We start from the raw sequence: 16,654 nt of genomic DNA on the forward strand, positions 1-16,654 counted from the left end.
ATTACAAGGCAACATCATGAATATATATATATATATATATATATATATATATATATATATATATATATATATATATATATATATATATATATATATATATATATATATATATATATATATATATATATATATATACTACACACACACACACACACACACACATATATATATATATATATATATATATATATATATATATATATATATATATATATATATATATATATATATATATATATATATATATATATATATATATATATATATATATATATATATATATATATATATATAATTATAATTACAGACTGTCAGAAATCTGTGCAATTATTTTGAACCAGGATGTGAGAAGTTGTAAGATTAAGTAGATCATTTTATTCCGCTGATAAGTTTCTACAGATTAGATTTTTCTTTTCCTTCACCTTTTCTATGTTCATTGATCACCATGGATTATAATTGTTGTGATATTGTTATTAGTATTTTTCTATAATGTCATAAATCTCAATACCTTAATTATCAGATTTACATTACATGGGACGAATCTTATTTTTTATGATATCCAGTGTTCAATGGAAAGAAAAATGAGCATTAAACACAAAATAGTAATTCTCTCTCTCTCTCTCTCTCTCTCTCTCTCTCTCTCTCTCTCTCTCTCTCTCTCTCTACATGACTAAGGGCATAACTGATAAAGAAAATGATAATTCGGATGAATTTCAAGGTTTACTTCTATAGAACTCTTTTTGTTGACGATGGAAAAAAAACAAACAAGAAAATGTACAAATACACGAGACAGTGTCGTGGGAAGAAGCTATCTATGACATATGGTGAATAAAATCAAACAACATTTGAGTAATGAATTGTTATAAATTTGAATATTTTTACAAGATGGACATAGTAATCTTAACAAAACTTTTATAACAAAATTTCAGTAATTTACGTGTGCGTGGTATTCTCAGAAACAAGGAGCGACACATAACACAAGGGAACAATTTAAAAACAGTTTCTTGTTGAGCTGGATTTTGAGCTATTTAGACTAAAATGCCATGCTGATTCCAAATCTGTTGTTAGTTTTTCTTAGCACATCAGTTTTTCTCAACAGCTTTTACTACCAGATAAGCAAAATCACTGCTTAGCTGTAGTAAAACTTGCCAGCTGATAACGATTTGACTCATCTAGACCTATGTGGCAACTTGTTTGTGCAGTCACAATTGAGACAGTACTGTCAATATCTGCAAACAGAAAGCTAGGATAGTAGGAATTGTAACAACATACCATTGCAATTTCTATTTCGTTTAATGCTTTTTTTTGTTTTTAAGCTTGTAACTATTTCAGCCTAGTGTTTTATTTACATAGGTATATGTTTCTTTTGTTTTAGATCATGTCTGGTCCTGCTACGTCTCATCGTAAATGCCTAAACAACCCTGACTCCTTCTGCTATATATGTGGTAGTTTCACCATTCCAAGTCAGAGGGCAAACATCAGCGTATATGTCAAACAAGCATATTTCGTATTTTAAAGTGAAACTCGGTGATGAAGAAAGTCAAAAAGTGTGCAAGCAGTGTGTTGAGAGTTTACAGATGTGGACCAAACGAACACAAGAAAAGATGCCATTTGGTATCCCCATGGTTTGGCGAGAGCAAAAAGATAATTTTACAGATTGTTACTTTTGTTTAGTGAAAACATCTGGATTTAACAAGAAAAATAAAAGTAAAATAGAATATCCTAATATAACGTCAGCTATAAGACCAATGCCTCATTCAGCTGAAATTCCAGTGCCAGTTTTCGAACAACTACCTCCTCTAGAAGATCTGAGTGATGTTGAAGAACGGTGACAGCAATGATGCAGATTTTGGAGATTCACAAGGATCCAGTTCAGGGGATTTGATCAGCACGAGTTGAATGATTTAGCATTTTATTTGGGCCTATCAAAAAAAGCTTCAGAAATACTAGCATCAAGATTGGACGAGAAAACCTACTTGAACAAGGGTGAAGGTATCATACTTTCAACCAGAAAGTACATTTCTGCAGTACTTTCAGAAGTGACAGCAGTTTTGTGTTTTGCCATAACATCCCTGGTTTACTGAAGGAATTAGGGCTTTCAAACTACAAATCCAAATGAATGGTGAATGTTTATTGATAGCTCAAAGTGGAGCTTGAAGTGTGTCCTACTACACAATGGCAATTTGTTTGGCGCAGTCCCTATTGGGCATTGGTCTGTCTTCGTGAAGAATAGGAGATGTAAGAGAGTTATTGAGTTATTGTAATATGACAAACACAACTGATCATCTGTGCTGACTCAAGATGGTGTCCTTCCTTCTTGGTCAGCAATGCAACGGATACACAAAGTATCCTGCTTTCTCTGCATGTGGATAGCAGAGTTCAAGAGAAGCATTGGGTGAGAAGAATTGGCCTCAGAGATCTGGTCTTAAACCTGAGATCCTAACATTGTATATGAGCCACTTGTTGACAGAAAGAAAATATTATTCCCACCTCTGCAACATAAACTAGGTCTCATGAATCAATTTGTAAAGCATTGTCAACTGATGGCGACTGTTTGAAGTACATCATCCTGACATTTCTGGACTGTCAATTGAAAAATCAAGGCCGGTGTGTTTGATGGTCCACAAATTCGACAGCTCATCAAAGATGAACTGGTACTATGTCAGATCTTGAAAAGAATGCTTGGCTATCATTCAAAGACGTCGTCAAGAACTTTCTTGGAAATACACGTACAAGTAATTACACAGAACTTGTTCAAAAACTATTAGAGAGCTACAAAGCGCTTGGTTGCAACATGAGTATTAAATGACATTTTTTGCATTGCCATCTTGCCAACTTTCCGGAAAATCTTGGTGCTGCTAGCGACGAGCAAGGTGAACGATTTCACCAAGATTTGACGGTTATGAAGAACGTTACCAGGGTAGATGGGATGTCCATATGATGGCTGACTGTTGCTGGAGCATCAAACACGATTGTCCTCAAGTTGAACACTCCAGAAAAAAAGCAACAAGCGTAAATTTTTACCTAACCTGCACACAATAATAGCCTTATCCTTTGTAAAACATATAATGTTAAATAAAACATTCTATTCATGCCAATTTCTTTTGTTTTTCATTGTATGTTAATATTTGCAACTTTTATAAACCAAGCACTGTAACTGTTATGTACAGTATTTTTCATATTTTTAAGAAAATGAAAATCTATAGTTCAGAAACTTAACGTGATAGAGAAAACTGAGATCAGTTTTGATTCAGCACACAAAAATTACATAATAACAACTGTCAGACCTAATCAACAAAAAAAAACATCGTTTCCTCCACAAGCTGAACAACTTTTGCAAATATTTTGGTACTGTTTCTCCAAGTGTATCAACAAGGAATCTTTGATAATGGTTCGTCTCTTCAACAATAAGTCCCATAAATTCGTTATTTGAAAATAAAATAAAAATAATCTGCTTCCTTTGAATTCTCATTTATATTACATCTTGACATAATGCCACTTCCACTATCAAGTATGAAATCTTTGGGCTGGAAATTACTGGCAACCCACTCCCACTAGCTCCTCTGTCAATCTGCCGGGCCATTTTAATAAATATATCGTAAACTACACAGCAGTGATCAAAGGGTTCAGTCCAAGTTCAGCCCCGATAGGAAAGGGGGTTGAAAAAGGGGTGACAGGTAAAAATAACTGAAAGCGACAGATATTAGTGCCCAATCCACAGTTTTTGAGGTTGCTGAGATGAATAGTGACACTCCCAATACCTTTAACCTCAGAGTTCGGTCCCAAGAGGAAAGGGGGCAGAAGGTGAAAATAAAATGTGACCCAACTTACAGATAGGTGAGGTATAATCCATAGTTTTCCTTCCATTGAGATGAATAGTGACACCCCACTTCCTTTTAACTTCCAAAGTTAAGCCCCGATAGGGAGGGGAAGTGGAGAAAGGTGGTGGGGTGGGAAGGGGGCCACATGTGAAAATAACTGGAAAACAGCAGATATTTCTAATCCATAGTTTTCGAGGTCGCTGAGATGAAAGTGACGCCATCCCAATATCCTAGAAGTCCAAGTTCAGCTCTGATAGGAATGGTGGGGTGTGAGAAGGTGAAAATAAATGAAAAAATGATAGGCAAAGTAATTGACAGCAACTATCTTAATGAGGAAAGGAGAGAGAGAGAGAGAGAGAGAGAATAGAGAGGGGTGTTAGAGGAGAAAGAGAGAGAGAGAGAGAGAGAGAATTTATCGGTTGTCATTCAGAGTTTCTGAGGGGAATGCCAGGTTGGTCAGATAGTTATGTATATATATATATATATATATATATATATATATATATATATATATATATATATATATATATATATATATATATATATATGTTATATATATTCTATATATATATATATATATATATATATATATATATATATATATGTATGTGTGTGTATGTGTATAGTTTAAAAAGCACATAGTTGTCAGTGGTGATTTTGCAATTCTGGGCTGAAATTCAAAACTGGAAATCCAGTCTGTCTAAAAATGAGTTAATGTCCAGCCGTGCTTGGCAGCCGCGGCATATCGAGATACCTGAGCAATTGGAGCTTAGCAAGGGGGAGAATTACTTTATGCACATCGCTTCATGGAAGTACAAGAGGGTATGTATATAGTGCATCAAGGAAACTATCTTTTCAAAACCTCACAGTTTCTAGCATCTGTATGTAACAGAAAGAGAAATACAATTCATTTTAATTGTTTTAATTAGTAAACTGTGGGTTTGCATTCACCACGTAATTTCCTTCATTCCCGGAAATGGTTAATCAGGTGATTTTTGAAGCTTTATTTCCTTCAGCATCAGACAACGGGCAAGGAGACAGCCAAACACTTGATATAAGTTGGCAATAACTACCGAAATACCTATATAAATCAGGTAACCTCTCCACAAGGTCTGACTTTAAATGCCTTGTGCCCATCAACTTATAGAAAAATGAGTTCCAAAATTTGACAGTTGAACCCACCCCTATCTGGATGTCAAGTGAACTCCCAAGGTTAGAAATTAGATGTCACAGCAGTTGAAGAGAGAACTCACTCAGTAATCCATCATGGACAGATGTCCATTGCACCAATGTCTGTCCTGTGTACTCCTCCACGTGTTAATATAATATATAGTAGTATACTATTGTCATAGCATCCCTATAGCTCCTCCTCCAGCATCAGCGTTAGAGTTGAACGAGGACATCGTCATCACGAGAGAGAGATAGAGAGAAAAAAAGGACTTATTAGCAATGTCCATACATACAATTATCATATCTGATTATTTATATATATATATATATATATATATAATTTATATATATATAAACATTTGTGTGCTTTATATATGTGTGTATGATATATGAAAGAGATTATATTATATTTAGTATATACACTTATATATTGAGCATTTTCTATTATTCTGCACTAACCGATAACTGCACACACATGCAGATTTCAAATAACCACCTGTGTTATATCCCATGAGCAGTATTGTATGCCACACTTCATTTTATTTTACAATGTTATTTTGAAGACATTTAGTTTCAAATTTAGTCCTTTGGAGGGTTCATTCATTTAAAACTGAAGCCATTTATTGCCTTCGTCCAAAATTATCATTATTTTGATTGTGAGAGGATTAATTGGATTTGAAACAACCTTTAGTTTACGTTATTTTATATTTATTTTTTAACATAGAGAGATTCACCTGTTAACAATTTATTAAACTGCCAACCAATCTTTTCCACCTTAGAGACAACGCCTTTCAATTGATATCATTGCAGATTTGACTATCCAAAAGAATTACTTCCATCCATTCAAAAGTTCAAGTAAGATAGATAAGGCAAAGTAATTATATTTTTAGATTAAACACATCCTGATTTTTTTTTCTGTTCTGTTATGCATGAATTAGCTTTCCGTAATTTAAATTAGATTTCTATATATATTCGGATTATATATATTTTCTGGTATCAGTATTATATTATATATAATATATAAAATTTATTCTGATACTATATAATATAACTTTTACCAGGAATCCAAGTGCAACTCATGTAAGTTATGCTTTCATTGAGAACAATTTTTGCCATTTAAACCTATCTTTCAGCCAGGATTTATGATATTTATTTGTTGATATATATATATATATATATATATATATATATATATATATATATATATATATATATATATATTTATATATATATATGTATATATGTGTGTGTGTGTACTGTGTGTATGTATATATATATATATATATATATTTTTATATATATATATATATTATATATACATATTTATATATATATATAAGCTTCATTTTCACATGTTTACATTTATGATATATATGCGTGTGTATGCGCTTGTGTGCTTATGTATAATTTTCTTTGTATGTATGAAGGCAAAGCGATGGTTTAAGAGCAGGATGAAGTTCAGGGACAAGTTGAAGAAATCATACAAATGACCGGAAAAAGTCTCAATTTTTTAGTTTATTTTTTTTTGTATTTTTATAGCTGTTATGAATAATACCGAACAACGATAATTTTAACCAAATGATTTTCTTTTTCATTGGACAAGTACGTTGTTGTAAATGAATATTATCCTTAAGCAACACTTATTCTGTATAGAGACTGACATCGGTCGTCTATCTGTATGCAACCTCAGATGTGCGTAGATGGAAATTTTGAAGAAAGAAAGATAGCCAGAAAGAGTCTTCTGGGAACAGTGTAAACCTTATCACTTTATACGTTCATCATCCTTAATGGTATCGATTTCAAACTCCTTGCGCGGCGATGTTCCACCAGACCGTCTGTCTACCTGGCGTCATTTCTTATATTATAAATGACTGGAGACTTTTTCAAGACACAGGAACTGCAGGATAAATGCCACCTATGACCATGCAAAGCTCTAGTAGAGTCCTGACTATCTATATATCGTCGATATCGATATATAATATATGTGTAAAGTTGGGCGGTATTTATATTATGTGTGTGTGTATGTTTTGTGTTTTTTTGGTACTGTGCACATACAATCGTGAATATTTTAATATTTATTCACATATTTCATAGTTTTTTTATATATGTCTCTGCGTTTTGTGAAATTCAGTTAAACCTCCAGTGATGTTAATAAATCTGTTGACAAACATGTCTTTTCAAAGAACGTTTATAGATATAATGGCAGGGAGATATATATATAATATGATATATGAAGTTTTTCAGTGTGATTTTGAGTTTTCTTATAACATCTAAACATACATTATTTTTATATATATCTTTCCTTCCGTCAAACCATTTATATCAAGTGAGCGCCAGTTGACATGTTTCAATGATATATAATACGGATATAGCTGGCCTTGTGTCTATAGAATGTGGGTTAACTCAAATCGAAGTCTGGTAACATCAGTTTTGAAATAGCGGCATTTTCCCAGCATGCTCAATGAAAAATAAGAAACTTCATCCTACAGCCAGTCGAGATATCTCAAAAGACTTATTTGCTCACTGTGAAAATCCACCCAAAACCTCAAACCAGATGGAATACAATTTTTCAGGCTGCTGCTCCTAACCCAAACCCTTGTCGAGGTATCCTTTCTTTTTTTCTTTTCTTTTGTTAAACTATATATATATATACTATATAGAGTATATATGATAAACAGATATACTATATATATATATATACATATGTACATATACATACCTACATATATATATATAGTATATATACTGTATATATATTACTACACACACACACACACACACACAAATATGAAATATATATATATTTATATATATCTCTATATATATATATATATAATATATAATATAATTTATCAAATTTTCTTTTGAATTAAACATCTTCTACTTACTGATCCAGTAGTGTACATATAAATATAAATTTATATATATAATATATATTATATATATATATATATATATATATATATATATATATATATATATGAATATATATATCATATATATATATATATATATATGCACTACTCAAGTTTAACCAACAGAAAATGTTTTACGCGCAAAAATTGGATGAACAAGATTATTGTTATCGTTCAAATTTATGAATTTTGTGGATGAAATGCACTGGGACCATGAATGTCTGCTTGGATGGTGGTAGTATCAAAGTTATTAGTTTGTGCAGATGATAATCAACATCAAATGCGACAGGTGAGAAAAAGAAGAAAGAGGGCAGGATCTCCAAAATGAAAAAGAACAGGGGAAGCGTTTGGGAGTATAAAGGGATTAATTAGATAACTCATCTTCACCGGAGGTGAATATTGTCCATGTCAATACAAATGAGAAAAACTTAGACGCTTGAGATGAGCAGTTATGGAGTATTTAATGTAGAAGAAAAGAAGAAGAAGAAAGAAGACATTTTAAGACCAAGTTGAGAATCATGAATGTGTCGTCAACTTATCAAAATGTGAAACAGCTGGGTGAAATGGATTATATATAGCTTTTTGAGGTTTTAAACTTGTGTATGTATCTTTATGAACGAAGGGATATCAGTTGGTGGAAATAACTATATAATTTGGAAAATAAGGATGATAGAAAGTCCTGAAAGTGTTGGTTAAATGACTTGGAACGATTTTGAAATGCAGTGGCTTTATCTCCCAGGAAGTTGGAGAATATGCCCAAGATAGAAGTAAAATTTTTAGTATACAAGGGGTGCGACGTGATGATGAAGACCATTCTACGGTGTAGAAAAAATTTAAAATCTTCTTAGGTGATGATAACACTTATAAAGAATTAAATCTTTGAATCATTATTCATCGTTGACAACAGCTGGTTTCGATAAGAAAGACAAAAACTGTTAAATCTAATACCAGTGGATAGGTCTTATAAATTTATTCAGTGTCGCACTGAGCCCCATGTGCACTATTACGCATTACTAAAATAAAAACTCTGCAGCGTTCCTTCGGCACCCAATTTTTTCATTCTTGTGCTATATCTCCATTCCCGTTTTCTTTCTTCAGCTTTTTTTTCCAACCTTCTCTAACTATTACCTCTCAGTGCAACTGTCAAGTTTTTTCAGTTCCAAGGTTAGATCCTTACTTCATCTCCTTTATTTTTGAATCTTTGTATCACTATGCAAAGGTTTTTACTCCAGCTGATCTAGCTTTAAGATCTGAATTGCCGAAAGAACACACAGTGCTCGGCTTCATCCCATTTTCTAAAATTATATCAAATTGGTGGATTGTATTTATTAACGTATGTTGTATTTGATTGAATATTGATTTAATGGTCTTTTAAATGCGGCATTTTGCAAATGTTTTGATGTCTTTTTCCCTTGTAAAACTTATTATATTTGTTCTTTTTGCTCTGAGAGATTAAAAAGATAATCCCACTGAATGTAACGCCATAAGTTATTGAGACATAATTACTGACTCGCCTGCTGCACTTAACGAGTGTTTTCGCTTACATTAGTACCATCAATTAAACCTATCATGGCCTTGATTAAAATAACTGTAGATTTCATTTTGATATCTGGTGTAACCTAGGCATCTATTCGATGAATCTTTGACTAATATGAACTGTGTTAGTGTATTTTTCTTTCTCCATGGCGCATCTACCAGTTAAAAACGCCGGTTTTCACCACCCTTTCCACTGATCACGGGATCTTTGTTATTTATTGTTGTGAAATGGTATAAAATTAAGAATGCAGGCAAAAATTAATAGCTGATTTTGTCTTTAATCATAACGTCTTTCCATTTTTCTTAGTCTCCAAACAGAAAGCATTTTCTTTGGCTTGGCTCTGGTCGTAATAAATCTGTCTGAAAGATATCCTTTAAAAAAGCTTAATTTTTATGGCCTGTCGCTTTCCGCAGATAGCTCATGAATTTAATGCCTTTTTCATTTATGTCATCGATGGTGTTGTGACTTAGAAACATTCTGTAAAATCTTTTGCATGAACCGGCTAATGCCAAAATCTTCTAGTAAGAATAGAATAGAATTGCCAGGCATAAGACCTGTGAGATATTCAGCGCTAAAAGGGAATTGTAATAGGAGTGGAAAACCATGCTATCTGCACTATGAATCAGCTGTTGAGCGTGGAAAATGCAGATGAAGAAAGAGAACATGAACGGAGGTCAGAAAAAAAAATGAACCATTGCAGAATATCAGACCGAAGAGGACGCTAAAAGAACCTTTAATATAATGCCAATTTGTAAATTGGAAAACCTTTTAGTGGTGTCACGAGATAAAGTCATAGGATTATCATAAGCAGCGACTTTACACAAAGGCCATCAAAACGTTAACTTTTGCTTTATATCACGTCCATCACTTGTGGCTCTGTGTAGACTATTGTTCACAGAATGGACCTCTGAAACCTATCGAAACATCAGCGCCAAAAGACAGCTATTTGCGCTGTCGTTCATTGCGGAAACCAAGGCTTCCTTCCTTGTCATTTGGGACTCTTTCGTTAATGATTCACACGTACATGTTGTCGAATGAGGCATCATATGGGGGTCCTAAACTTCATCCGAATGAATGTGAAAGGCTACTGGAAATTACTGTAAACCATATGGCAGAACATCCTCCGAAATTATTTGTTGCACCTGAATGACATGTGTCTATGAATCATGCTTTGAGGTATTTATTTATCTATATATATATATATATATATATATATATATATATATATATATATATATATATATATATATATATATAATCTCAGGTTGAAGAGTAAAGGCATGTATGTCTCTCACAAGATCAAGTTTATTATGCCAACGTTTCACATCACATGATGCATCTTCAAGGCTGGAAAATTGCAGACAATAAATACTTAAAAGTGTCATATGCAATGGGAAAGACTTAAAAATTTTAAAACATTTACAAATACAAAAATTTAAACAAGAACTTGAAAGGAACACCTAGCAAGGCAAGTGCTAAAAAGCGACTAAAAAGACAGGGAGAAAATAAACAAACGAAAGAAACCTATAACGAACGTGGAGAGTAAACAAACAGGCAGTTATGCTATAAACAGTTGTGTGGACGACGATTGGGTGTTAAGTGTTGGTACATTAGTTTTTATAAAAAGCGACTCAAACACCATCAACTCGTCGTCCTTAGGGGCAGATCCAATAATTTTAAAATCATTTATACCCAAACGGGTACCAAAAATCTTAGAATGGTTCCGAACATTGGATAAAAATTGACAATGTGCAACCCGTCCTGAAGCTGACACCTTGGTGGAGCAGAAACGGACCTGGAGAAGCTTCATACATCCAACGTAGGTTCCCAGACTACATCTGGGACAGGTATATTATAGATAATGTTATATGGCTTTTTGAAGGACTCAGTCTGTCCTTCACTCTGAAAAGAACGGATATTTAGGAGGGTTTCGTAACTCAACTTGATTTACAAAGCTGGAAATTCATGATGAATTAAATTGGATACATTTCCTTTAAAACCTTTGTCATGAAGGAAAGGGAAACTTAGCCCATAAATACATGAATTTGGGAACAAGTATATGTGGAATAGGTTGTTCCATTTTTGCAGTTAAGAGCTTATTAGTACTCGATGGAAATAGTGGGATGGAAAACAATTGCTGCGAAAAATTAGCCAAGAACTCTACTTCATGAAAGGTGTCCAGCTGGAAGTAAGAGAATACGCCCTGTGGAGGAGGGTAGAAAGAGAATTCAACTTAAAAATTGAAATTTCATGAACTATAAAAATTGGTGTCAAAAACTTCCTTAAAAAGTCTTTTTTCTGTGAATGCTGGTTTGAAACCCATTATTTTTCCTGGTTTTTAAGTCAAGAAATGATAAGGAGTTACGAGTTTCTTTCTCAACTGTGGGGTTTTGGGATGTCTATAAAGTTAGATCACTGTATCGCCTTTAATTTTCCAGATCTTTGATACGATTACTAAATTATTGGACATTGAGATAAATTCTAAGATAGAGATTTAAAAAGATTTCAGATGCTAACTTCTGAGTACAAATCCATCATACAAGGTTCATTGACGTTAATTGATCATTTTATTTTTACCAAACTATTTAATAATGCCCTGTTCTCTTTTTACACAGAACGTGGAGACTAGACATGATAGCAAATTACAAGGTTTAGGCATATCCATTCCTGTTTTTAACAATAATATAAATTCTGTTTTAATTTGTCCAAGGGGTTTTATCAAAACGTCGAAGAAGTTCTTCTTCTTTAGGATTGACTTCTGCCTCCTGCATTATAAACCCAACTTCCAACAATTTTTCACTTACCTTGATTAAAAGAAGTTTTATTCAGAAATTATCGAAATTGCATCTGTGTAATAACGCCGAGTACTTGAGGTCTCAGTTATCAGCCTTAGCCCACCAAGCGTATAACAACCTTAAACCAGATGGGCTCCCTTTTTCAGAAAGGAGGATCTACAAATTTTGAAGGATTTGCCAAAGACTTAGATATATAATTATTGTGCATCCTGACAAAGGTAAGGGAACTGTAGTTTTAGATAAGCAGACTATGTTCAAAATGCACTCCAATTTCTCAGTGACTCATCAAGATTCTTTGAAATTGGGAACACCTAATTTACAAATGTTACCAAAAAGAAGACAGAATTAATAGGTTCCTCAGAGCACTCAAACGACAGCATCATAGATGAAAAACACCTTCCAAAAACCTTCATCATTACCGGTTCAACATACGACATGTATGGCAAAGATCCACAAGGAGGGGGTCCCACTTAGACCTATACTTTCTTCTTAAATACGCCCAACTATAAACTTGAAAGTATTTAGTTCCATTGTTAGAACCGCTCACCAATCATTCTTTAATGTAAAAGTGCTGCTGATTTCAAGGACGATATTCTTGCAGGACTCTGACCTTTTTATGGTCAGTTTGGATGTTGAGTCCCTGTTTACCAATATTCCTGTTGAGGAGACGATCGAGATCATATTGACCAAACTTTTTTTCCACTTCCTGATTCTCTTTTTAACGGTTTTTTACAGAACCTTATTTAAACAACTTTAGGAATTGGCGTGCCACGGTCTTTATTTTTAATGATTCTTGTTTCAGACAGGTGGAGGGGATGGCAATGGGAAGCCCTTTAGGTCCTACCTTCGCCAATATTTTTATGAACTCCTGGAGAGGCAGTGTTTGACAATTGTCCCCTTTAGTTTCCACCTCTTTATTTTACAAAAGATATGTGGACGACACCTTGCCCTGTTTAATTGCGATTTTAATGCAGACCCTTTAGAATTTATTAATGCCCAACATCCCAATATTAGGTTTACAGTTGAGAAAGAAAACTCATGTAACTCCTTATCATTTCATGACTTACGATCACCAGGAAAATAATGGGTTTGGCAAAACCAGCATTCACAGAAAAATACTTTACAGGTTTGGGCACCAATTTTTATAGTTCATGTAATTTCAATTTTGTTGAATTCTCTTTCTACCCTCCTCCACAGGGCGTATTCTATCTACTTATCCAGCTGACAGCCTTTCATAAAGAAGTAGAGTTCTTGGCTAATTTTTTTCGCAGCAATTGTTTTCCATCCCAACGTTTCCATCGAGTACTTAATAAGCTCTTAACTGCAAAAATGGAAACAACCTATTCTTACATATACTGTTCCCAAATTATGTATTTATTAAGTTCCCTTCCTTCATGACAAAAATTTTAAAAGAAATGTGATGAATTTAATTCATCATGAATTGCCAGCTGTAAATCTGAAGTTGATTCCACGAAACCTCTAAATATCCGTTCTTTTTCAGAGTGACGGACAGACTGAGTCCTTCCTTGACATCCAACATTATCTATAATATACCTGTCCCAGATGTAGTCTGGGAACCCATGTTGGATGTACTAGAGGCTTCTAAAAGTCCGTTTTTCTGCTCCCACCAAGGTGTCAGCTTCAGGACGGGTTGCACATTGTCCAATCCCGAATTATCCAATGTTCGGAATCATTCCAAGATTTGTGGTACCCAACATTGGATATTAATGGGATTTTAAAATTATTGAATCTGCCCTGGACGACGAGTTGATGGTGCTGAGCCGCTTTGAAGCTAAAAACTAATGTACCAACACTAAACACCCAATCGTCGTCCAGACAACTGTTTATAGCATAACTGCCCGTTTGTTTACCTCCACGTTCGTTATAGGTTTCTTTTCGTTTGTTTATTTCCTCCCTGTCTTTTTAGTCACTTTTTAGCTCTTGCCTTGGTAGGTGTTCCTTTCAAGTTCTTGTTTTAATTTTTTTGTAGTTGTAAATTTTTAAAAATTTTTAAAGAAGTTTTTTCCCGTTATGGAAGTGACATTTTAAGTATTTATTGTCTGTAATTTCAGCCTGAGGATGCATCATGTGATGTGAAACGTTGGCTGAATAAACTTGTTCTTGTAAGAGACATGTGTTTTACCTCTTTCAACCTGAGATATATATATATATATATATATATATATATATATATATATATATATATATATATATATATATATATATATATATATATATATATATATATATATATATATATATATATATATATATATATATATATATATATATATATATATATATATATATATATATATATATTGTCACGATGCGTAACAAGTACCTTTGTTATTACACAACTAATCTCAAAATCAAACTAAGTCTATCAGAATGTGTGTGAGGTATCAAAAATTAAACTAGAAATATTCAAGAGTAGAAGGGCATCACTCCATCAAAAAACTCTAACTGTTTCCGTGGTCTTAATTCACTTTAGCAAAACTAAAAGAACAAAACATGTTTATCACTTTGCCTTATGCACACACAATCAATCTTATTCACTGATGATCAATAAATAAAAACACTTTTTCTAAAAATGTTAAATAAAAAAATTTATTTTCAAATTCAAAGTTTATAACTAGAATTCACAATTAATCAGAATTCACAATCTGAAAAATTTACCATTACTTGAAAATAACACAACACTCAATTAATTCTTGAATTAAATTATTAAACAAAACTAATTCACAAAAACTTTATCGGGAATTTAAATTAATCAAGCAAAATTTAAACTATCAAGAATTACTCAACATTTAAAAAGAAAATCTTAAATAAATGAAGCATTAACTCAATTATGCAATGTTAAATTACCAAGAAATATTTAAAATGCTATGTAAATAAATTTTACATCACAAACATAAAAAATGTGAAAATATAAAGAGATTGTAAACAGAAAAAACACACAAAAATACACATAAGGTTTATCAATAATGATTTCACTCGTTCAAAAATTTCCTAACTTATCATACCATGGTATTAATAAGTAAAATTCACGTTACCTTACACAACTTGTGAAAACCTCTGTAAATCACTTGCTGCAGCTGCATTACCACAATACATACTTTTTTACCAGGCGCCATTACGAACTAAATAACTTGACTAAATTCAGATCTCAAAAGTTAATGTTAATAAGTGACCACAAAACACTACGTTAATATAATCTCTTTCTAAGAACGAGAGAGAGAGAGAGAGAGAGAGAGAGAGAGAGAGAGAGAGAGAGAGAGAGAGAGAGAGGGAACCAATTCGACTGGTCTCAGAAATCAGAATGAAACAAATTTTAGAATTCCAGTAATACGAGAAACAATTACATGATGTCATTAAAGCATTTTAGGTGCAAGATACAAAGTTCTAGAAGCAGGGAAGTGACGTCATTAAAGCATTTTTGGGTGCGAGATACAATGGAGACGCTTCGAAGGAAAGTGACGTCATCCCAGCAAAAACGTTTTGAATGCAATCTTACAAAACATGGTGTAACTGATCACACACGATTCTTTCTCTCAAAGTGGCTTACGTGACTCGAACATGTATCAACGTGAAATCACTCATCGCCTTGAGTCTGCACCCAGGACGAATGGCATTGTTATCCCAAACCTGTCACTAACTGGCAAACTAAGCACTCGCCTTATCTTAACTGGTGACAATTGAAATGAAACAAGTCTCTGCTGACACACTGCGTGATGATATTCAAGATATTACGCTTACTAAGAAAGATATCTGTTTCTAAATTACGTTACTATTAAAATTGTATTATCAATTCCTAAATTACACTATCAAAGTTACTTTTAATCATAGTTCTTTGAAATTGAGATAACTAAATATGACACTTCAACAACCATTATCATTAAACATAATTCATGAAATATATATATATATATATATATATATATATATATATATATATATATATATATATGTATGTATTTATATATATAAATATATATATATATATATATATATATATATATATATATATATATATATATATATATATATATATATATATATATATATATATATATATATATATATATATATATATATATATATATATATATATGTATATATATAAATAAATAAAATATATATATATATATATATATATATATATATATATATATATATATATATATATATATATATATATATATTATATATATATATATATATATATATATATATATATATATATATATATATATATATATATATATATATATATATATATATATATATATATATATATATATATATATATATATATATATATATATATATATATATATATATATATATATATATATATATATATATATATATATATATATATATATATATATATATATATATATATATATATAT

Source organism: Macrobrachium rosenbergii, chromosome 43 (genome assembly GCF_040412425.1).
Source record: "Macrobrachium rosenbergii isolate ZJJX-2024 chromosome 43, ASM4041242v1, whole genome shotgun sequence".
NCBI classification, from domain to species: Eukaryota; Metazoa; Arthropoda; class Malacostraca; order Decapoda; family Palaemonidae; genus Macrobrachium; species Macrobrachium rosenbergii.